The sequence below is a fragment of the Porites lutea genome, chromosome 1 (genome assembly GCF_958299795.1).
Source record: "Porites lutea chromosome 1, jaPorLute2.1, whole genome shotgun sequence".
Lineage (NCBI taxonomy): Eukaryota > Metazoa > Cnidaria > Anthozoa > Scleractinia > Poritidae > Porites > Porites lutea.
In genome coordinates this window covers 56310614-56335080 of record NC_133201.1, presented here as the reverse complement: position 1 = coordinate 56335080, position 24467 = coordinate 56310614, and the positions used below count along the sequence as shown (strand labels likewise).

Here is a 24467-nt window from a genome sequence, read left to right as displayed (position 1 = left end):
AAAAATATCAGCAAAACTTTTTACTAGACGCTATTTTCTTTGAACAAAAGGGTCCTTTTAAGCGCTAATTTCTCAAGAAATATTTACCATCGATGAAATCGAAATATTTCACATTATTACCGAATGACTTCTGTTATTCTTTGCAAAGTTTCGCAGCCATCCCGTTAAAAACGAAAAAGTTATGACGGAAAATTTATCACAGCTAAATGCTCCAGTATTAATGACGGAGCCACCTTAAAATGCACGCTAACACATTTGTGATAGTTGACACACAAATAGAGGACAACTGACGACGGACTATCTCCTGTCTGCAAGGCTATTCTTGCCCAAAGCTTCAGTTGCAAGAAATTGAGTAATCAGAAACCTACGGCGAATGCAGTTCGCAGTACAAAAAGAACAACTTTTATTATGCTGAATGCGGGGCAAGATTAAATAACTTTTATTTATCAAAGTTACTGTGTATTTCCCTTCTCTTTTCTAACATCTACAGAAATCTGCTACCAGTTTTTAGCACTGGCGGTTCCCGTCTTGAGGAGAAATAATGCCACCTACTCCAGTACTTCAACCGATCCATTTTCAGCTGCAACGAAAACCCTTGTATTAGGTAATTGATTCAAGTTTGAAAGATTTGTCATCACATTCGCAGGGGCATTTTGCTATTGACTATTTTCCAATTCCCCATAATACACTCTGTCTGCCCCCCAAATTTTGCATAACTTATTCTCTTAAAATGCTCTTGGGAAAATGCAATACTCCCAGGAGCATTTAAAAACAATGGTTTATGCAAAATTTGGGGGGCAAACAGAGTGTATTATGGGGAATTGGAAAATAGAGAATTGGGGATACTGAAAAAATAAGACGATTGTCATATTTTCTTCATCTTTATCCCCAAGTGGCAAACTTCCCGTGCGAATGTGACGTCAAGTATAAAAATCTTGAATAAATTACCAAGTACAAGGGCTTTCAGAGCAGCTGAAAAATGGACGGTTAGAAGTACTGGAGTTGGTGGCTTTATTTCTCCTTAAAACGGAAACCTGCGACGCTAAAAACTCTTGAGAGCTTTTCGTAGATAATATAATTTGCCTTGTTAAAGACAGGTTTCGAAAAGAGAGGGACAAATACAAAGTAAGTTTGATAAATAGAAATTCTTTTATCTTGCCCCGCATTCAGCATAAAGTTGTTCTTTTTGTATTGCGAACTGTATTCGCCGTGGGTTTCTGATTACTCAGTTTCTGGCAACTGAAGCTTTGGGCAAGAATACCCTTGCAGATAGGAGACAGTCCGCCGACAGTTTCCCTCTATTCGTGCGTCAAATTTCACAAATGTGTTAGCTTTGCATTTTATGGTTAAATTTGACCAGCTATTTGTGCAGCGAGTTCTACGGTCACGATTGACTTCAAACTTGCACATATAAAACTAGAGAGCTCTGAGGCTCTTTTGCCGAAGTTAGAGGAAGATCTGTCTTACGGTTTCGAAATTATTGACATTTTTTGTAAAAATGCGGCTTTAAACATATGCCAATATCTCAAACGTTTTTATACCGTAAAGTTGGACTATTCTTTATTACGGATGCCAAAAATCATGGAAATCGGTTAAATCATTTCTGCCGAAAAACGCGATTCAACGCGCATATAAATAGGTTCGGGCCACCTTAAAACGCACCAAGTAGAGAAACTAAAGAGAAAATACTTTTACTTTTAACAGAAAATATTCTCGTTTTTTAGCCGTGCATCTTGCCTTTCATGATATAAACGCGATAAACTTGATAATTTTTACTATGGTTTTTGAATAAATTGATTGGGTAAAAAACGCTGTTTCGTTTTTTCCTCGATTTCTCGAAAACTGTCAATTTGTAAAAAATCGAAATACTTATCTGGCAAATCATCATCATTTTCGATTTTTTTAGTTTGGTCAGTTATCCCCGATATTGACAGTTACGGGATCTTAAGTACCTAGCTGCAGTTTTGATTTTTGGCACCGAAAGAAAGTCACCTATGTCACCAAGCCCAGTGTTCGTCAAAGTTGATAATGTTGATGGTTGTTCTGTCGCAAAGGAGTTCACTAATGTGGTATTTGTAAATGATTAATTGGCATCTTTTCACTATTTCGAAGTCTTTGAACCAAGTACAGATATGATCTATTCTGGATATTGTAATCTCTCAGACTGCGTTCGTCTTCTAGTCTCATGCCACCAAACACTAGACGTTGCGAGTTTGGTGGGCAGTGGTACAACTTGTGGATTACTGTCTTCACATTCCAGATACAATCGCTCGGGTTTACGGGTATCGTGATAATCCTTTCCTCCATCGTCCTAATGAAGATTTGCATGTGCTCTGATGGAACATTATCGTTGCTTTCTTGTACAGAATTTTCCTCTTCCAGTTGGGTATCTGCTGCAAAGCAAATTTGCTTGTCCAACAGGATCGGTTCTTCGTTCCAACCTACAATACAATACAATAATTTATTTAACCACGTTAGCGTCTAAGAGCACAAGTTCTCGTTCAAAATACGACCGTGCATTAAATCTACAATTACAATAATAATATTTAGTGTGAAAAAAATTAAATATATAATCTATAATCTATGTACACACGAATACAAAAAATTATAAAAATTAGAAAAAATATACAAAAATAGAAAAATTACTAAATATTAACATTATCGGCCAGCTTGACATCTTCTGGAAGTTAATTCCATAGTTGAGCGCACTTGTAAGTAAAAGAGTTCCTCATAAAATTAAAATTAAATTTGGGAACGCAAAGATTAACACCATTTTCTCTTAAATTGTAAGACGTTTCTGTCATGCTAAAAAAGTCTCTAATGGCCCTATATTCCCAATGAATTTAAATAATAGGATCAGAGATTGCTGCTTTTTCCTACACTCTAAAGTGTCCACCTTACATATATTTAAGAGTTCTTGGTAACGCATTGATTTCCCGTGCCCTGTCAGTGTACTTACTATATAATGATTGGCGTCTTCAATTTTATTGGCCTGGACTTTCCCCACCCCTAACAGGAGGGGACTACAGTATTCTAGATGTGGTAAAATGTATAATGCTAGCATAACGTCCATAGGTACAAAACGCCTAATTCTCCTAAGTGCGCCGGTCTTCGCATACGCCTTTTTTAGCTGACTAGAAAAATGTTCTATAAAATTTAGCATGCTATCAAGTTCCACGCCCAAGATTCTGCCCAGTCCGGTAGTTTCAATAAACGCGCGGCTTTTGTGTCTTACAGTCTGGAAGACTACGTGTGTCGACGTAGGTCGCATACTGTTGCAATTATCTTGTTTTAAGACACCAAAAAATGAGATGAGATGAGATGAGACACATTCCAATTTAAAGGAACATTTTAAAACGTCGCCGATATTTTTTGTTGGTTACGAACCTTGCTCCGGAGTTTTTTCTCCGTGTGGTACTCCCATTTTTGCTTCTCCTTAAAGGAGCTATTTCACACTATTTGCTTTCTCTATAAAAACTAAGGTTAAACTTTATTCTAATTTAAAGTTGGAAATTGAATTGAATTCCAAAAATAATGGTTCAGTTTTGTTATTTAAGACTATATTTACGCATTGAAACTACTCCCTGTCGTCGGATGGAAAAATGAACACGGATTGAAACTTGAAAAAGTTGGGACAAAAACTTTTTCAAGCCCTAGTGCTATACCTACAAAAATCACCTCCCAAATTATAATGGCTTGTTCTCGCTGATGAAATCTGTTTGGTATCTTCCTCTTATCTCTAACGGAGTATTTTACGTGTGGGTTAAGTAACTATGACCTGATACATGACTTAAGCACAGAATTGACCTAAAACAGCTTCCAGATTCCTACTCGGTTGTCTAGAAACCAAGAGTTCTTAATAGCCTCAACAACGCGGGTAAAAAAATTTGTTTTATACAAAATTACAACATAATAACCTAAGAGCAGAGCAACCTACAACTTGTAATATAGACACAACTACGAGTTAAAAACGGCTGGTCATTAGCAAGTCAAATATTTTGACTTACCTTCATATTGTCCGTTGGATGACCTGGCAAACGTTACAAAATCCTTGCTGTCAAGAACAACTGCCTCGGACCCCGATTTGTACACTAGACGGAGGCTTAAAACTGCACCTTCCTTTGAAGTAACGTGAGTTCGCATCCAAAGAGGACACTGAGTCACTTTCGACTCGCTCAAATCTACCGCGTTCTCTCTTAGTTCCTTTCGCAGGACGTCTAGTAGTTCTAAGAGCTTCTTCTTTCGAGAAGTGCAGAAGACAACACAAATATTTCCCGACTCTCTGTCTTCCAGCTTTGTCGCTGTGATTTCATGGAAATGGCTGATATGGCAGTTTAAAAGAGCTTTTTCGCAGTGAGACGTTACCATGATCGTTGAATGAAAAGTTCCTTTTGTACAAATTTCTCCTTCGTTGTATACACGTGCTGTTGCATGGAGCTGAAGCTCATCTTCTGCGTCTCTTTTGATGCGAAAGACCTGAGAGTACGTGTTTTCCAGTTTGTCGTATTTAACCGTCTCAAGGGCACGTGAGTAGGGAAGATCAGTAGAACCATTTAGTTCAAATCTCACCTCTTTTGAAGGGTCAATCTTTGCGAAATGAATGAGACTCGACAAAACGTTAGAAAAATCGTGCACAAAAAATAGGTCAAGGCGATCACGATCGTCAATGGTCTCTCTCAAGCAACGAGAAAACAGTTCTAGCCTCTTATACAATCTAACATCTTGACTACAGTGTTGAAAATACGGCTTTAGATAATTCAGCATTGGTAAAACTGCCAAACTTTCGCCCCATTTTTCAATTTCTACGTTGGGCTCCTTGTCGTAGTTTTCCAGGCATAGTAGCTCGAGGATTCTGGAACAATTACTCAAAAGCTTGAAAAAATCGTAATTTCTTTCGGCACTTTGAATACTAGTAACAAACACATCTAGCTTTTCCCTTGGCAGTCCCCTTAGGCCATTTAGGGGAACTTCTGTCATCCTATGGTCAACAAAGATTTCTTTCATGTTCTGAACGAGGTAAGGAACAATACTCAGAAAATTTGTTATCGCAGATTCTTCAAATAACGAGCAAACCTCTTGGTATTTTTCCTTAATTTCCAGAGGCAATGGACAATGATTCTCGATGGATTGGATGAGATACTGTGCATGATTTGTGGAGGAGGCTGCTCCTTCAACATCATATGCAGATACTTCCAATTCAATGCAACAGTCCCTAAGCACATTTTTACAAAGATTTTGAATTTTACGAATGAAGTACTTCTGTAAATCAGCATTCGTAAATTGTAAACCCAAGATCTTGTTTGCAACCTGTCTTACGTGTTTGACATGCATTTGTCCTCTTCTTGTTACTCTGTAATCTAAAAAAAGCAAAAAAATTAAAATGAAGCTGATTATGGTCAGTGGAGAATACCGAGTAAAATGGGACACATTGCTAGGAAGCTATATTCGTGGTTGCAGTCATCAGTCTTATACTAGAAAGTTTACTTTTAAGGTGGAGGAGACTATTATCGGTAAATAAACCCCCTGATTTTTCTAGAAATGAAGCAATCTGCCGAGATCTACCTTTGACTCATACTCATAAGACCGGTAAAATTGTGTTAGGAGGCACATCATTAACCAATGAATTTATTACAGTTTATAACATAACAGAAATAAGGCGCGCGCTCTGATTGGTCAGTTAGACATCTACCATTTGTCCGTTGGTGCACGCCAAGAAACTGAACTAGCGCTGTATGATTGATGAAAATTCAGGAAATCTCCTCTCCTGTGCGGTTTAAAATGCACCGATGAAATATACAAATAGAGGTGACAGTTGAAGAAAATACTCAGTTGTCGTTTTGAAGTATCAAAAGATGACAAGCGACAAAATTAAATTTGCCCTGGACAAATTTATCACTGTTTTCTTCGCGGTTAGGAGCGCAGAAGAAAAACCGAGTAAGCGAAGTTATTTAGTCGAGCTTGCTTTAGCAGAGCGAGACTCTAAAAATGCAGGCGTTTCTTTTTTTATTTTTCTTTGTCCGGCGGGCACCAATTAGGAGGCCATGCTTCCAGGCGTTCTTAGCGGAGAACGTGGAAACCGGGAATAAGAATCGTGACGACTTTCATTGCATACAAATGAGACTAGTGATGAGCATGCGGCTTTTTTTCGACGATGACTGAAATGACGCATGTAAAATGATGACGTTTTTTGCTGTTTGGCAATAATGTAATTTTCCCCGATTTGACGCCCTTGATTTTCGTGTAATTATGCACGTGTATTAAAAAGTAAAAATATTATAGCGGGGAAAACCCTGTTTTGTGGTGTATTGAGACTTTACGTTTCTCAGAATATTGTCGCAATTACTAGATCTCTACCGAACGGTTAAATAGATTCACTTTGTTGTATGTGGTTAATTTATAGATTTTCGCAGTTGTTAAGATGTGAAGTCGCGCTGCACTTTATAAATACTTGAGATATCAAAGATTTAACCTTCGACTACTACTTCAAGCAACTTCAGCTACCCGTCTGACGTTACGTATGTGTCACGGATGCGTTTATACGGGTAGCTTTGTACTTGACTATCCTGCACTCTACTTTAAGCACTTCATGTCGACCCAGTCATAGAGTAAAAATCCCATTTATTTCGAGCTTTTCCGGAACGGGTCGGTCCACGAATTCTATCGCTTGAAAGCGTTGATTACTTTAGAACAACTGATTACTTCAGTGGACGAAAAAAAGAACAAACTTAAGGTGGCTCAATACAGTTTTTCAGGGTCAATACCTCCCAAGTTTGAGCATAAACTACGTCGCCATAAACAAAGTTTTGCAAAAATTGCCATAACAGTTGTATTAGATAAAGATGAAAATTTGTTATGATCAGGGTTGCAACGGCATCGGAGTTGTCATTGCAACGAAATGACGCTATTACCTATTTTACTTGCAGTAGTATATCTCGGCACTAGGAACTGTTCTTCGAAAATCATTCACGGGAGCTGTTTCCTCCAATAGCAGCCTCGATGTTCGTGAAGTTTAAGCGAAATCTGTAAGAGCGTTATCGAGATATTTTGGGATAAAGTTTTTATTGTTAGAAACACAGTAAAAAACGGACAATATTGTTGTTTGGCCGTTATCTGTAGAAAATGAGGCGCTTTCGACATGCAATTTCACCTCATAGTAGTTTCAATCTTTTTAAAAGCGTGTGTGAAAGATCATGGGAGATAGCTCCAGCCGATTGCTAGAAAGAAGGGTTTGATTAGTATGTATCGAAGCGCTCTTGTTAGCGGTTTTGTAAACATCTTGGTCTACTTTAACAAATTAGCGAATAATTTTTAAACCGCTCGATGGATTTTTTTTTAAATTTAAGATTCTTGAGATTACATTTCCTTTTATATGACCTTTTAGTTTCAAGATTATTGATATGTTGTAAGGCAGTGAAATAAGGGCTACAATTTGTTACTTTTTTTATCGGAAGTTTCGTCATTACAAGTGAGAGCCCCTAATTATTCAAGGCATTGTCTCCAAGTTTCATTTTCACGTGAACAGTAGTAACTAACAATGCAGTTGAAATATGCAAAAATGTTAGCTATTGTTGTGCACGAAAATATGAAACTTGGACACAATACCCTGAATAATTAGAGGCTCACACTTGTAAACACAAAATTTCTGCCAAAATATTGGCGAATTGTAGCCCTTATTTTACTGCCTTACAATATATCAATAATCTTGAAACTAAAAGGTCATATAAAAGGAAGGTTAATCTCAAGAATCTTAAATTTTTAAAAAAATCTATCGAGCGGTTTAAAAATTATTCGCTAATTTGTTAAAGTAGACCAAAATGTTCAAAAAACCGCTAACAACAGCGCCTCGATACATACAAATCAAATCCTTCTTTCTAGCAAACGGCTGATGTTGTTAAAAAGATTGAAACTACCCTGAGGTGAAATTGCATGTCAAAAGCGCCTCGTTCTCTACAGATAACAGCCGAACACCAAGATTGTCTATTTTTTACTGTATTTCTAACCACAAACTCTTTATCCCAAAATATCTCGATAACGCTCTTACAGATTTCGCTTAAACTTCACGAACGTCGAGGCTGCTATTGGAAGAAAAAGCTCTCGCGAATGATTTTCGAAGAACAGTTCCTAGTGCCGAGATATACTGCTGCAAGTAAAATAGCTAATAGCGTCATTTCGTTGCTATGACAACTCCGACGATGACATTGCAACCCTGATCATAACAAATTTCCATCTTCATCTAATACAACTGTGGTGGCAATTTTTGCAAAACTTTGTTTATAGCGACGTAGTTCATGCTCAAACTTGGGAGGTATTGGTCCTGAAAAACTGTATCGAGCCACCTTAATGAGCAAAACTTCGAGGTTTACCGGAAAACTAGCAACGAGGATGGGGGATCGAGAATCGGGGATCGAGGATCGATTAAAAAAACTTAAGGACAGAATCCACCAGGAAATTGAGTAATTTTACTGCGCTTTTCACAAACATGCGAATTCTGAAGTTCAAAAGTTCAGATAAAAACAATTTTATTGGAATAAGCAGCATTTTGGCATGAGGTAAAAGTCGTGTAGGCTCACCACCCCCTTTTATTGCTATGATTTGTTTACGGGTAGGCCCCGTTTTACCTTATGAAAATCAACACAGGCACTAATAAGAACCAAGCACAGAGTAGAAAGTTCAACATTGCGCACCTAACGAGGAACGTATCCACTCCAGTTTTTAGAGGAAGTGTACGGAAACTCTGTGCGCACCTATTTACAGGCGACCTTCGAACTCTTCCATAAAAGAAAGTGCTTAAATTTTCACGAAATGCTATCCAATGAAAACACACCTCTAGCTTGAAACAGAAGAGGATCGAAATACACACTCCGTAATTGGTTACGTTCAGAAGCCAATAGGAAAACAAGAATTTCGATCCGCCACGATCCTTTAAAACTTTTGATAAGGATTCATTTCAAGCTGATTTATCAACAGTGCCTTTCTCTGTCTCATACGTGTTTGATGATCCTGACGATGTATATTGGTGTTGGCATCAACTCTACGATCAAGTTCTGGATGCTCATGCGCCCAAGATAACAGTCAAGAAACGCCCGTCACCGGCTGGAGTATTTATAACAGATGAAATTCGGAAGACAATGCGGGACCGAGATACACAGAAAAAGCGATATTACAGATCCAGGAATCTTCTCGAGTGGGAAAAATATCGTGTCTTAAGAAACAAAGTTGTCAGTATGAGAAGAAAAGCTGTACAGGACCACTTCAAAACACTTTGTAAGGAGAAATACGCAGATCAAAGAAAATTCTGGAACACAATTAGACCGTATATTAATTCACGCAAGAAAAAGAACAATAGCCGTATTGTTCTTAAGGAGAACGATCAGATAATGCGGGAGCCACGTGAAGTTGCAGAAACTTTGAACGATTTCTTTTCAAACATTGTTGGCACTGATAAGACAACTGAACGCATGAAGGATTTCACAAATTTTCCACACGACTCCGCCAGCGGCCAGATCACCCTAAATTATACTAACCCCATAGAAGTGAAGGAAATCATGTGTAACATGAAAACAAATAAAGCCATTGGCCATGATCTTATTCCCGCGAGGGCAGTGAAAGACTCTGCTGAAGTGTTGTGTGAGCCGGACTGCACTCTCTTTAATTATATTCTGGACGTTGGAAAAATCCCTAAACAGTGGAAAAAGGGCGAAATAACTCCAGTGTATAAGAAAGACTGCAGCCTGTCCAAGGATAATTACAGACCTCTCACCATTCTTCCATCTTTGTCAAAAGTCTTTGAAACGCTCGTTCATTCAAGAGTCAGTCCCCGGTTCAGAAATATTCTCCACAAGTTCGTGTTCGCTTATAGAAAGCATCACGGTTGTGATACGGCCCTGCTCAGTCTTACGGAGGAATGGCGAAAGGAGCTGGACGATCGGAAAATAATTGGCCTTGTGTCTATGGACTTGTCGAAGGCCTTCGACTCTCTACCACACGATCTCATTGTGAAGAAGTTCAAAGAATATGGTGCTGACGAGAGAACTGCTAATATCATTGAGGATTATTTCTCTGATCGCCAACAACGAGTGAAAGTAGCTGGAGAATATTCGAGCTGGAATTATAGTCTCTAGAGGGATTGCCCAAGGATCAATCCTCGGGCCTTTGATATTTAATATTTTCATCAACGATCTCCTGTTCATCGTGAAAAGATGTAAACTCTCTAGCTACGCAGACGACAAGCAAATTTTCTTTGCTCATAATGACTATAGAGAAGTTGGGAGTGCTATAAACTCTGATCTCCAGCTTGTTGATAAATGGTATGATGAGAACGGTCTGAAAAGGAACAATTCTAAGTATCAAGCTATTGTGATGGGAAAATCTGACGCCACACTTGATTTCAAGTGTGAAAATTCCAGTATCCCAGTGACTAAAGAACTTGAGATGCTTGGCATAACGATACATAACAAACTGAAGTTTGACAATCATGTTGCTAAAATATGTAGGAAAGTTTCACAGCAAATAGCTGTAGATAAATTTCACAGAACATAATCCCGTTCGCTGTACTGAGCACTAAATTTAAGTAAACTACTCCGAGTCTGACGGAGTCAGTGATTGTTTTGACGAGAAAGTGAAATTTTCCTGGAAAATGAAACGCTTTATCCCAATGATACTGTGATGAAATGCATGCTGTGTACAGCTCTAAAAATTGTACTCTGAGATCGCGTAAACATCAACTGTACGGAGATGGCAAAAGCAGATACTAAGCAGCTATGGAAAATGTAATTACTGTCACGCGATTTTGATATCTTATAAAACGGACAACAAATTCAACACGAATACGCGCGAACTGAATCAACTGTCTGTTGTATAAGGTTCTGCTAAACTTACACATTTTTCCTGTAATGAACAAAAACTGTACCGGGCCGTGTAAAAATCATCGTTCAATTTTTTGAGTGTAAAATCCCTGAAAGAGTTCTCCTCACTGGAGCAATATCAATATGTAAAAGGTTTTCAAAGTGTTCACACCGCTGTGAAGCTAAGATGTGCGGCCTGTCTCTCCTTGCAATTTTTTGCGTTTTGAGTATTTACATTATGACATATAACATTCGTTTTGTATTCAAAGCGAAAACGCAGCATTACAGCACCAGCGCGTAGGACAGCAAAACTTATCTCCAAGCCCCATCGGCTCCTTTCAAGCGAGACTCAACGCTACTAAGGGCGTTTTTGTTGATGATTAAGGCCCGAGATTTTTTAAATGTACGTTAAAAGGTACAGTTTGTGTGTTTCTATAAAAGAGAAAGTCTGTTTTGAAATGCAAACCAATGATTCATCAATTGGCATTGTGTTGTTGACTTGTTAGTCAAGTTGAAGTTAAATTCAAGCAAATTTTAAACGCGCTCAGATTCGAGACAGCTTCGGACAAAAACCTTGTACCAGAAAAATTTAAAGCATATTGGTTTCAAATTTACATTTTTGAAGGGCTAAAGATGTTATTAGTCAGAAAATGAGTGTCAAATTTCACAAAATTACATCTTTCACTTGAAATTTTTAAAAATTTACCTGTTTCATAATTGTTGTGAAATTTGACATTAATTTTCTCGGACTCCCATGAGAAATTTACTTTGGTGTTATTACAGATGACTAATTACATCTTTAGCCCTTGAATGCAATATTTACAAGGTTTTTGTCCATTGAGAATTAAAATTACTCAATTTCCTGGTGGATTCCGTCTTAATTTCTTTTTAAAATTAGTGTTACCTTGTTACGAAAATAAGTCAAACACTCGAACTCCGTACGTAAACCTTATCTTTATTCCACAAAAGATTCCACGTTCCGAATAGGTCCAGATCCAAATAAATCAACAGCCTGACCTGCTGTGTCAAATCCAATTTACAATGAAGTCAGAGTAGTTCCAAACTAATTCAAATCCAATCCCGTAAATCCTAAGCACGAGTTAGTTTTTCTACAACCAAAACATAAATCCGCTATGAATTCAGTGTTCGAAAAGTTCGAAGTCAACGTCCGAAATACAAGAGGAAAACTTACCGACTGTTTTAAGTTCCATAAGCAAAGGCTTCTAAAATGACAAAACTCACAAAGTGTAGGATTTCAAAGCACGTGGTTTCATGGTAGCTACGGAATGTGTGCGCAGCGGTCGTAACATACCTATTACTGTAAAGGAATTATAGTCATTTTTTCTCATTTCTGCTTTACGTTTCTCGCAAAAATTGTCACAATTGTTTCTTTAGTTTATAGTGTTTAAAGTTACAGCTATAATTTTCCCTCAAAGTATTTACCGACAAAAAAGACAGTCCCATTCAGAATAAATAACAACAAACTTGTTGCAATTTACCTAAGACGGAGAACGGTTGATTAGGCGAAAGAAAAACTGAAAGGCACGATTTGTTTACCCGCGGGCAGATGGCATACATCAACTTGTCTATAGTACCGATGACTGACCCAACCGAAGGAAAATGGAAGTGTTTTTTCTTTTGATTATGTTATGCCGCACGTTTACCATTTCTTAAATGGAAATCTAATAGGAGAGCTAATAGGACAAAGGCGGCACAAAGTACAGTCGAAACCTAAATCAGCAACAGTCTCTTGTTTTCTTCCGGTGCTGGCAAGCTACTTTATTTTATCTGTCCTGCCCTCAGTGGCATAATTGTACACCGCAGATTTCCTCTCAGCACTTGCCAGTTGAGTTTATAAACAGCGTATACATCATGCCAACCGAAGCCGAGCAGAGTAACTTGACTGATCCTTTATGTCTCTAAGAAGTAGCAGGTACATTCAGTATATTTTAAACAGGGGGCCTCAGTAAGCTGCAGAATAAAACAAAGGGAAACTTCGGGATTACTAACCTTCTTGCTTTAAGCTCTCGAGGCCTTTCCTGAGAGTGGCAAGATCTTCCGCTACGTTTTCGTCGTTTTTCTCTGACCAGTATCGTAAAACGATTTCAAGTTGTTCGTCCTCATCCTTGTCCGGTTTTGTTAGGTGATACAAGGATTCCTTAGGCATCTCGACTATCTTGCCAATCGGAATAACGTTAAAAATGTCTCCCCTTACACCTAGCAGGCTCCTTACATAGCCACACAGTTCTACAAAGGAGATGTAGTGTCAGTTAGTAATAAGAGCATGAATACATTCAATTTACGTTCGACGTTTGCTAATTTGGGGCTCTTAATGTCATGAAGAGTCATAATCGGGGTAGGAGATCGTAACTGGATAACTCTCCAGCAGTGGGGTTGGTTCCATCGAAATAGTAAAATGTGCTATTTGACAGACGCGAGCATTTTTTGCAAGGGCGCCGCGCAAAGAATATGCAAACAAAATGACGTTGGATGAATCGCCCATAAATGTGATAATCAACCATTAGTGCAATACTGACCATAAATGTAATAACATAGACACGTTTAAAGTGCATGAGCTATAATGAATGCTTTTGTGTAACCGTATCAACAATCTACTGTTTTACTCCTAAATTAAGATTATTTTTTGTGCGAAATTGAGTATTGCCGTACATCAATGAAAACTCGAACCGCTGCGCACAGCTGAGTCGATCCTCACACTATAGATTCACACAGTTTGCACAGGAAAGTGTCGGACGTTCTCCCCCCATCTCCAGAAACTACGGACATCGCATTCCGTACGTCTTACATTCAGGTTGTTTGATAATGCACTTAACCGCTAATTTCTAGTTGCTCATATTTGAGTAAGGCTCTTATTTTAGGATAGATTGAGTGGTAGAATATGTAGTTGTTTTGTGCCAAATAAAAGCCGCTGGTTGAAAGTATTGCCAAAACAAGCAATGGCAAAAGTTGTCGGTGAACTAAGCTTTCGAGCCATAGGTCTTGGAGCAAAATGAAGCAAAGGAAGGCCGAAATATGGATTTTGGGGATTTTAGCGTGAGATTCCAATTTGTGCTGGATTGCGTTTGGGTCGTGTTTTTAACAGCTCATTCGAAAGGTAAATTCATAAGATAGGATTTTTTATTTTCCAGATAGGGCATTAACGGTATTTTATGAATCGATTTTGGCAAACTTGTTGTGTAGCGTCGTTACATTTTTTGTTATTTCCGGTACAATATGCAATCTTTGATTGTTTTGTCAGTGATCTGCAAGAGTTTCCAAGGCTTTGACTGGATCTGAAGTTGGAAAACGATATCTCGTTCCAGTGAAAGGTATGGAATTCATTTTTGATGTATGTTTTTTTCTTAACTAAAATAGCGCTGAAATGTCCCTGAATGATATTCGATTTTGGCAAACTGAAAAATAGCATTAATTGTTCTTGTATTTTCCGTAAGTCAATCGCGTCTCACATAATGCTTTGTAATTCCGTACGCCATTTTTATTATCGACTGGGAATAGCCGCTACTGCCATGCGGGCACAAATGTCCAAAATTTCCGCCATTTTAAAGATCGTAAATATAAAAGAACGCAAATTGTTTACTAAGTAAAACAATCCTCCAATTGCGCAATCCCCTCTTTGACTAGCTTTTATAACAAAAATTAATCTCCAATTATTATGGAAACAGCATCTGACAACCTTCTGGCATTCAAACTTCATTTGGTGATAATATTCCATTTTGTTACGTTTATGGTCAAAATTTATTACATTTTATGGTGAACCAGATTACTACATTCATGGTTCAAATTTTATTACATTAATTATGGTTAGTAATTTATTGCATTTATGGTGGGTATTACATTTTAGTATATACTAAAACAGTGGATAGTGTTTTTCGCGCGCTCTGATTGGCTACTCAATCAGTGAATACCCTGCACTATTCACTGATTCACCTCAGGCGGTGTTGGACACGGTCCGAAGCGCATCATGGGAAAAAATGCAAACGACTCATTTGCATCTGACCTTCGCTCTGTTCACATCTTTTGTTACGCCACAGAAATCGTGTGATATGGGCATTACAGCCCTTCTTCCGCTTTTAAAGGACATAACAAGCGACGTTCATGTTAGATCTTTTTCCGGGAAGGTTGCCGCAATCGATGCTTACTGCAGGCTTCATAATGCTGCTATTTTCTGTGCCGAAGAGATAATTCTAGGGATTGAAACAACGCGGTACGTATCAACACTTCGTTCTTACACGTGCTTAAAGTGCTTGATTTTAAACGCAAGCTTCTCTTTAGTCCTCTTCTCACCTCAGATTTTTTTTCTCAGGTACATTGACATGTGCATGAAGTATATTGATCTTCTCGACGAAAATAATGTGCAACCTATTCTGCTTTTCGATGGAATGGAGCTGGAGGCCAAGACAAATGTGGAATCCTTTCGAAGAAGGTGAGGACAACACCAAGTTAGCGAAGGTTTCCTAGTCGTTTTAGTCCGTATACATTCAGTTTTATCTGTTCGTTTTTTTTTGCCCCAGCAGGGATTTCGCCCAGGAGGCGAAATCCCGAGGAGGCACTCTAGTAACTCGCGCGTATATTAAGGAAGGTACTTACAGTTGAAGTATACAGTCAGTAGGGGCCGCGAGGAATCGGTAGGTAATGATGACGTTTTTATTGTTTGCGCCCGCAAGTACGAAATGGTTAGGATGACCCATTAAAGACAGAAAATCCCAAAGGGACCGCTTAGGTAGATTTTGTGACACTTATTGTGCAGTCATGTTTCGATACTCTTTTGCGTTACGTGTTATCAGTGACATTCTGTGGAGCAGTTGTTTTGAAAGTTATGGACCAAAAGACACTCGTTAAGCGCAGACGAAGTTATAAGGTGAGTATAACTGTGTATATATAAACACTTATGGAGAATTTGCCAGACACGAGTTCACAAATCTTTGATTGGAAACCTTGCCAGAAACTCTTTCGCTCTCTCTTTGACCGGAATAAGACTCAGCCCCAAACAAGCAAGACGAGTGAACAACGGCTAGCTTCTGACTAGCAGAACGATGGACGATACAGAAATTCGCCGACTATCAAATTCTGTGCTGACTTATTCCCTGCTCACAGATGTCCTTCCCCTATAAAGCTTAAAAGAAGACTAGAATGCGCGGGTGTGAATTGATCAAATGTCCTTTTAATTTCTAAGGCTTCCTTTTCGGCAAATCAAATGAACTGAATGTAAAAGGCCTAAGTTAAATACAATATTTAAGTCAGACGGTCAGGAGATTTCTGATCCAGTGGAAGTAGCTATAGCAAATAGGATTTGCAGCTACATCTCTAGTATTGGTCCCAACCTCGCAAAGAAGATACAGCCTTCTCTTCAAATAAAGATTTTCTGTCTGGATCATTTCGAGAATCAATCTTTTTTAGCCCAACAACAGAGGATGAAATTATTACCATTGCTCAATCTTTTGCTTCCGGGAAAGCGCCTGGATACGATAATATTCCAATGTCTATAATTAAGGAATCCATTCAAATCATTTCGGGACCTCTGGCTCACATTATGAATTTATCGATCGCTCATGGCGTTGTACCAGATCAAATGAAAATAGCTTGTGTGGTACCACTGTTTTAAGCTGATGACCAGTCACTATTCACCAACTATAGGCCTGTCTCGGTTCTACCAAGCTTTTCAAAATTTCTAGAGAGAATCATCTATAATCGCTTGTATGATTATTTAACTACATTACATATTCTCTGTGATAACCAGTTCGGCTTCAGGAAAAACCACTCTACAACGCTTGCCTTGATTGATTTGCATGAAAAAATTTCATCTGTTATTGATCGTGGTGAATTAGCGGTTGGTGTCTTTTTAGATCTCTCGAAAGCTTTCGATACACTCAATCATTCCATCTTATCTGATAAACTTGAACACTATGGTATACGTGGCTTGGCTCTGAAATGGATTAAGAACTTTTTTTCCAACGGACTTCAATTTGTAGAATACAATGGTTATGTTTCGTCTCGTGCTAATTTCATTTGGGCGTTTCCCAAGGTTCAATACTAGGGCATTTGTTTTTCCTGCTCTACATCAACGATATAATCAACACGTCAACAATATTACAACTGATATTATTTGCCGATGATAAAAACGTATTTGTGTTTCACAAGGATAAAGACTGCCTTACTAATATACTGAACGCTGAGCTAAATAAGTTGTCAATATGGTTTAGAGCTAACAGGCTTTCATTAAACTTGAAAAAAAAAAATTCATTGTATTTAAACCATGCCAAAAGCGTACAAATCAAACTATTCGACTTTTAATTAATAGCCAAAAAATTGATCAAGTAAAAGAAACAGTTTTCTTGGGAGTAATTATGGATGAAAATTTAAATTGGAAATCTGAAATCTCCCATGTCGCCAAAAAAGTTTCTAAATGCACAGGAATTATTCGTAAATCCAGTTTCTATTTATCTACGAAAACCTTACGAACACTGTATTTTGCTCTAGTCTATCCATACTTTTTTACTGCAACTTAGTTTGGGCCTCTACTTACAGAACTAACCTTATTCGTCTTGAGATTTTACAGAAACGAGTGATCAGAACTGTAGCTAAAACCACTTTCGATGCACATACTGATCCAATCTTTCAAACTCTTGGTATCTTAAAATTTCATGATATATACTTATTACAACTAGCCTTATTCATGTACTCCTATCAAAACCATACTCTACCTTTAAAATTTCATTGTAAATTTACCTTACAAAGTCAAATTCATTCGTTTAATACAAGAAACTCGTGTAAATTTCGTCTGCCTTTCTGTCGTTCTCGAACCAAACAATTTTCCGTTTTTTATCAAGGACCTGAATTTTGAAACACTTTAAACACCAACATCATCAACGCTTCCTCATCTTTTTCCTTTAAAAGAGCACTTAAGGCGTTTATTTGTAATAATTATTAGTATACTCCAACAAAAATCTTGGGAAAAAGCCTTTTAATCTTCAACATTTGTAAACGTCCGTGATATTGATTAGTTTAATTTTCCACCTGATATTATTTTGTATCCGTCGCCGTAATTTTTATGCCATCTTCGAAAAATTGTAATTGAGCAGGCCTAATTAACATAAGCTCTATAGTTTCCTTTAGGCTGCCTCGCCATTTCTTCCTACATTTTTTGTTTGGCATCTTTTTGTAATTATTGTAATCGTATGGCAAATAAATAAATACAAAATACAATACAAATACAAAGTGAAAGGGAAATAGCGACAAATTCAACTTCTAATCAAATCTTTTCTTATGGTTTAGAATAAGCTAATCTCGAAACTGAGAATGTTTTGATCAGAGCTGTCTAAATCGACCTGAAACTGTGCATGGAACCTTGCGTTTCCTGTATTTATCTCACCTATTGTATGGAATACGTGTGAAAATCTTCGTTATGAATCGGTATATTTCAACGAGCTACACAACGAGCAAGAATGCTATTGACCGACAATATACAGAGCGGGGGCAGCTGTAGTGTCAACTATTACTAGTTATGAGCAGTAAAAGACCGGTACAAGGATAGATTTTCCGGTCGTTCGTCGCTTGACCTCTGGTTTGTAACGTCTGCAAATTACACCTCACACCCGATACACCGCGTCAACTTTCGACGTCTTCAAAGGTCGAATACCAATCAGTTTTAGGCGAATTTCATCACGATTGCATCTTCTTCGACGGCCTAGCAATTTGTTAAACAATGTTTTACACTACACGAAAATATATATCTGACTGGTGCTACAATGGCACAATAATGTCGACGCTGTTCGTCACGCAATGCTGTCATGTGCATTTTAACGGGGGAGGAGTGGTGGTGCTTGAACGTACACGTGGTACCCTGTAAATCGTTTATACTCGACTAAAGAATGTTTTTAAAGCCGATTTATCAACGAATACTACACATTTGCACGATGGCGTTACTTTACTACTACGACCAGAATCCCTTTCGTACGTTCCTTTCATTTTTTTAAATTTTTTTTTATTTTTCAAATTTGGTAATCCCAGCGAGATCAAAAGCCCTAATTTGTACAAGAAAGCGAAACCCTGAGGATTCTGGTCGTAGCAGTAAAATGGCGTCATTGTGCCAATGGCCTTTTCTTCTTTCTTGCTTGCTTCATCTTTGCTAAACTCTAGTTTCTACTTTAACCTCTCTGGCACCCTGCAATCTAGTGTTGTTGTTAGTTACGACATAATAAACATCGACAAAAACCTGAACTTGTTCGCGATGCGACAAAAAATAGAGTTTGGCCTTTGCAAAAAATTGGAAAATTTTGTAATCACCAAAACTTTAAAGATGCCTACTACTTTTTGTCAGGCGACAAAATCCTCTGTTCCCTTTATTTTGATAGCTTGTCCTTTGTCGGGTCATCTTATTTCGCGAACGTTACGTTACCAAGAGCCATAATAGTCCCATTATGGCTCTTGACGTCACCAATTAACGTTATTGGTTACACGAAAAATTTCACGTGTCTCATTTGCGAACAGGGTTTCAAAAATGAAAAAAGAAGCAAGAATCATTGTTACAGGGACTAATCAAAAGGGATATGCTACTAATTGCGAACTGTTATACACGAATTTTGGTGAGCGTAATCAGTTCTTGTTTTGTATAAAAAGGTATCAACGTTTTCTGTACAGATACTAGGAGACATGTGCCTTTTATTCGTTAAAACGGTGGTTTTTATAATCAAGAGTACCGTAGTCCTATTATACACTTTACACAAATGTATAGTGATTGCGTCCTGGCGGGAGTGGGGGGTGGGGGGGGGGGGGGTACTCTCTTATATAGGCTATATAGGTATGTGCGCCGCCAAAGGGTATCGTTTTTGAGCCGTTTTGGTCTGAAATAGGGTATAGTTTTACACTCTAGTCTCGAATTGTGTATGTCTTTTAGAAGAAGCTAGCATTCTTCATCATTACGTGATAAGACCATTTCCCTTTTAATGTTTACGCTAACCGTGTACGTGTCGTAACAGTACAGTTTTGTACAGTTTTGTATACTGAATAAAGGCGTATAAACATTGCCTTTAACATTGGTCATTGGTCTGGGAACTGATTATAAGGCAGGTCTGAAGTAGGGTATTGATTTAAGCGTCGGGTCTGAAATAGGGTATCAAATTTTTGATCAGGTCTTAAATAGGGTAGGGAAAATCACACATTTTGGTCTGAAATAGGGTAAGGGTTTCAGGAGGCGTGCCGCACACCCCCACAAATACTCACTGAAATTTCGACCGGGTATTTGCTACCCATAATGGGTATTTGCTACCGTAGCAAATACTCATTAAATTGTAAAGTGGGTATTTGCTACCCATAATGAGTATTTGCTACCGTAACAAATACTCCTAGCGCTTAACAAGGGGAATTTGTTACCATAATTATTTAAATTCGATTCCGTAGCACATTATCAAACTTACAAGTGGATACATGTATGTGCTGCCAACAATAAGCAATGATAATAATAACTTTAGTACTGCTACACGACTTCATATTAGTAGCTACGGCTGCAAACAATTTTTAAAGTACATAGATAATTAAAGGCTAAGTAGGGCCAAAACATGGTTCCGCTTGGAGATTTCTAATTTGTATATATGGAAACAAGACTTGATGAAATTATTTATGAAAGCTGTTTTAAAGAGGCAACCCGTTCAAAATAATATATAGTTAGAGCAGAACTTAAAGAGAAATAAATAAACTTTTTTAAAACTAAGTTGTACTTAAAAGGGAAAACAATGGCTTCTTTAGAAGCCACCAAATCTAAAAAAAGTCTATACCAACAGATAGCAAACACGATTAGTCTAATAATAAACAACTGAATATCTGACCCGAAGAACCACCACACCCCGCGGTTGGTGCGTGGTGTACCCATCATATAAGTGATTTCACATTATTTAATATGCAATGTAACTGTTCCCAGCTCTACACTACATAGACCTTCATAGCCCAATATACCCCTTCTTAGCCTTACATAGCAATAATGGCCGTACATAGCCCTACATGTACATGGCCCTACATCGCCTAATATCCGTACTTAGTAAAATCCACCTAGTGGTCTATTATCAATGCTGCGTTCTGATTGGTTGAGCTACTACTAGGTTATATGTTATAGCCCACTAGTAGCGAAAAGTGCCGGCAATTTGGTGGGCAAAAAATGATTAAAGTGTAGCTTTAGCTAGCTAAAGTTGTTTTGTCTCAATATTTTTGACCAACTAGTTGGATTATACTAAAACAATTATTCGTCTCCCCCTCATGACCTCTGAGTCAATAGCCAATTCGGCCTTCGACCTCAAATAGCCTTAAATAGCCCTAAATAAACCTGCATAGCCCTACATAGCAATATATAGCCGCACATAGGCGTACCTAAGCCCTACATAGCCGTACATAACCGTGCATAGCCGTGCAGAGCGGTACATCGCCCTAGACAGCCGTTTATAGCCACGCTTAGCCGTACATAAGCTCTAGATAGCCTTAAACAACCGTACCATGCCGTGCATAGCCATACATGGACGTACATAGCCGTACGTAGCTGTACATAAGCTCTACATAGCCTTACATAGCCGCACATTACCCCGCATAGCCGCCGTACATAGCCGTGAACAACGCTACATAGCCGTGCATAGCTGTGCATAGCCTTACATAAGCTCCACATAGCCTTACAAGGCCGTACCATGCCCTGCATAGCCGTACGTAAGCCCTGCATAGCCCTACATAGCCCTACATAACCGTGCATAGCCGTGCAGAGCAGTACATCGCCGTACACAGCCGTTCGTATCGACGCTTAGCCGTACATAAGCTCTACATAGCCTTGCATAGCCTTAAATAACCGTACCATGCCGTGCATAGCCATGAATGGCCGTACAAAGCCGTACAAAGCCGTACAAAACCGGACATAACCGCGCATAGCCGTGCATAGCCCTACATATAGCCGAACAAAACCGTGCATAGCCGTGAATAGCCGTGCATGGCCGTACATAAGCTCTACATCGCGTTACACAGCCGTACCATGCCGTGCATAGCCAAGCATGGCCGTATATATCCGTGCATAGCCATGCATGGCTTTACATAGCAGTGCATAGCCGTACATAATCCCTAAATAGCCTTTCATAGCCGTACATAGCCCTGCATAGCCGTAACATGCCGTTCATTGCCGTGCATAGCCCTACATAGCCGTACATAACCGTACATAAGCTCTGCCTAGCCTTATACAGTCGTTCCATAGCGTGCACGGCCATGTATGGCCGTACATAGCCGTACGTGCTGTCCATAAGCCCTACATAGCCCTGCATAGCCGTGCATCAGGGGCACCCAACGTCAATGTTCGGAAAATATCTGTTCGAAAACCATTTGAGATCTAGAATTTTCGGAACATTTGTTGTCAAATTTCTTGCTTTCCTGCCTCTTCTAGGATTTTCGAACATTTAAAAAATGGTATAATTGCCAATTTTTAACGGATTTCTACCCTAAAAAGGTCACCTAGAATTTTCGGGAGCCTGTTTTTTGGCTGAAAGTTTCGAAAAGGTAAGTTTTAATCCCTAAGATTTTCGGATCACTAGACTTTCAGCTAAGAAATCTGAACAGATGAAAAATTTTTAGGGGATAAAAATATGCCTATATCTACCGTTTAAATACTAAAATCCGTTTAACAATGCTATGCTTAAGTGTTTTTGAACTATATTCTCGTTGGGTGGCCCTGGTCCATAGCCGTAGTTAGCCGTGCATGGTTATGCATAGCCGCGCATAGCCCTACATAAGCTCCACATATCCTTACAAGGCCGTACCATGCCCTGCATAGCCATGTTTGGCCGCACATAGCCTTGCATAGCCATGCATGGCCGTATATAGCCATGCATAGCCGTACATAAGCCCTAAATAGCCCTACATAACCGTGCATAGCCGTGTAGAGCGCACATCGCCGTACATAGCCGTTCATAGCCACGCTTGGCCGTACATAAGCTCTACATGGCCCTGCACAGCCTTAAACAACCGTACCATGCCGTGCAGAGCCATGCATGGCCGTACATAGCCGTACATAACCGTGCATAGCCGTGCAAAGCTGTGCATAGCCCAACATAGCCGAACAAAACCATGCATAGCCGTAAACAGCCGTATATAGCCGTACATAAAATCTACATAGCCTTACACAGCCGTACCATGCCGTGCATAGCCATGCATGGCCGTACATAGCCGCGCATTGCCGTACATAGCTGCGCATAGCCGTTCATAGCCGTGCATAGCCGCAAATAGCCGTCCATAGCCGTACATAGCCGCCCACAGCCAAATGTAGCTGTGGATAGCCGCACATATCCGTACATAGCCGCGCACAGCCATATGTAGCTGTGGATAGCCGCGCATATCCGTACAAGGCCGCGCACAGCCATACATAGCTGTGGATAGCCGTGCATAGCCGCGCATGGCCTTAGACAGCCGTGCATAGCCTCGCATAGCAGTACATAGCCGTACATAACCGCGCATTGCCGTACATAGCCGTGCATAGCCGCACATAGAAGTACATAGCCGCGTATAGCCATCCATAGCCGTACATAGCCGCGCACAGCCATACATAGCTGTGGATAGCCGTGCATAGCCGTGCATAGCCGCGCATGGCCGTGCATAGCCGTGAATGGCCTCACACAGCCGTGCATAGCCTCGCATAGCAGTACATAGCCGTATATAACCGCGCATTGCCGTACATAGCCGTGCATAGCCGCACATAGAAGTACATAGCCGCGCATAGCCGTCCATAGCCGCGCACAGCCATACATAGCTGTGGATAGCCGTGCATAGCCGAGCATGGCTGTGCATAGCCGCGCATGGCCTTACACAGCCGTGCATAGCCTCGCATAGCAGTATATAGCAGTACATAACCGCGCATTACCGTAAATTGCCGTGCATAGCCGCACATAGACGTACATAGCCGCGTATAGCCGTATAAAGCCGCGCATGGCCGTGCATAGCCTTACACAGCCGTGCATAGCCGTGCATAGCCATACATAGCTGTAGATAGCCCTACATTTCCGCACTTACCCATACAGGGCCGTACATGGCCGTACAAAGCCGTGCATAGCCCTACATAGCCAAACAAAACCGTGCATAGCCGCGCATAGCCTTACATAGCCGTACATAGCGCTGCATAGCCATACAGAGCCGTACGTAGCCCTGCACACCCGCACATAGCTGTTCATGGCCGTAAGTAGCTGTAGATATTCATACATAGTGAAAGTAGGGTTTATACGTCGGGTCGCGTCGTTAAGACTTATGTTAGTTCCGTTTACGTGAAATAAAAGTGACAGTAAGTATAATAATGAACCGGAGAAAACTAGTGAACATTTCGTTAGTCCTATCAATTTAATTATTCTTATAATTATTAACTATCAATTAAGTATCGAAAGAAGTTCTCTTGTATTTAATTCACAGTCATCAATTTTTTTTTACACGGCGCCCATGTTATCCCTGAAGATGTCAAAAAGCTTTTGCATCCTTTGCCTCTCTCTCAAGTTGCTGACTGCGAGACAACGCGCGCTGTCGACAAGGTTACTATTTAGCGATATGTACACGCGTGTAAAATGTAGCCTCTGCCTCCGTCCATTCCCGCGCAAAGAATGCGTA

General features: G+C 39.5%; 1 pseudogene; it reads right to left on the bottom strand.

Moving 5' to 3' along the window:
* Positions 1 to 2001: 2001 nt before the first annotated feature.
* LOC140932550 (uncharacterized) overlaps positions 2002 to 24467 on the bottom strand; it is a 34827-nt pseudogene continuing 12361 nt past the window's right edge.